The sequence below is a fragment of the Pteropus alecto genome, unplaced genomic scaffold (assembly GCF_000325575.1).
Source record: "Pteropus alecto unplaced genomic scaffold, ASM32557v1 scaffold288, whole genome shotgun sequence".
In the NCBI taxonomy this organism is placed as follows: domain Eukaryota; kingdom Metazoa; phylum Chordata; class Mammalia; order Chiroptera; family Pteropodidae; genus Pteropus; species Pteropus alecto.
In genome coordinates this window covers 1,313,428-1,314,538 of record NW_006442124.1, presented here as the reverse complement: position 1 = coordinate 1,314,538, position 1,111 = coordinate 1,313,428, and positions in this window count along the sequence as shown.

Sequence of the window (1,111 nt, the reverse complement as noted above, 5' to 3'; positions counted from 1 at the left end):
TCCCTCTTCATGCCATTCTCCTCCCTGGGCTTCCTTCACATCACATTTCCCATCCACACTTCCGTGTCTATTTTTGGCCTCTCTTCAAAGTCAGTCTTCTACTCTTCCATGAAACATTGGGTGTTCCAGCATAGAGAGTGTTACTCTCTCTAGCCATCCCCCATAGTGATCTCATCCGTCCCGTGGTTTTAAACCTGGTGACTCCTAAATGTGAGCCTTCAGCTCAGATTGCTCCTCTGAGCTCCTGGCTGCCATATGCAATTGTTTACCAGCATTTCAACTAGGACTTTTCACAGGCATCTCAAACATTACATCATAAAAATGAACCATCGAGTCCTCTCACCCTCAAGTCTGTCACCCTCCTGTCTTTCCGATTCCAGTCAAATCATCTACCCATTTGCTTAAGCTGAAATCTGAGAGTGACTCTTGATTTGTCCCTCTTATCCCAAATCTGACACACCAGCAAGTTGTTTCAATTTTATCCTTCAAAAAATACTATAATGGCTCAAGGGCTGTGAATGTGTGGGCCTCCCTTGCTTCTCCAACTTCATCGTAAACATTTCCCCTTCAGTGCCCAGCCACACAAGCCACCTTGCTATTCCTCAAACATGTCAAGCTCTTTCCCACTCTCAGGCCTCCTTTCCCACTAGTCACCCTCCCTGAAAACTTCTTACTGCCACTTTTCATCCAGATGGTCCTTTCATATATTTTATGTATAAAAATATTCAGAACTCTCTCCTTTAATTCAGAATTCTCTCCCTACATAGAACTTTCCTAACTATCCATCCATCAATCATGGTTTTACCTGCCATTCTATCTCATGTATTTTTCATCACCATTTCCAAATTCAGTGATTTTTTTTGTTCACTTGTTTGTTGTCTATATTCCTTCTTTGATAGCAGCTTGAAGAAGGAAAATACCATGTCTATTTTGTTTAGTAGTATATACCCAATATATAGCACCACTTGTGACACAGTTACTATTGTTGACTAAACGGTAAATATTTTAAATGAAGAATCTGAGCCAAAGTGAGGTGGAATAACTTTTCAAATTATAAGTTTAATTTCCAGGATTGGACTACAGTTCTTCAGATACTGATTTATTGCCTTTC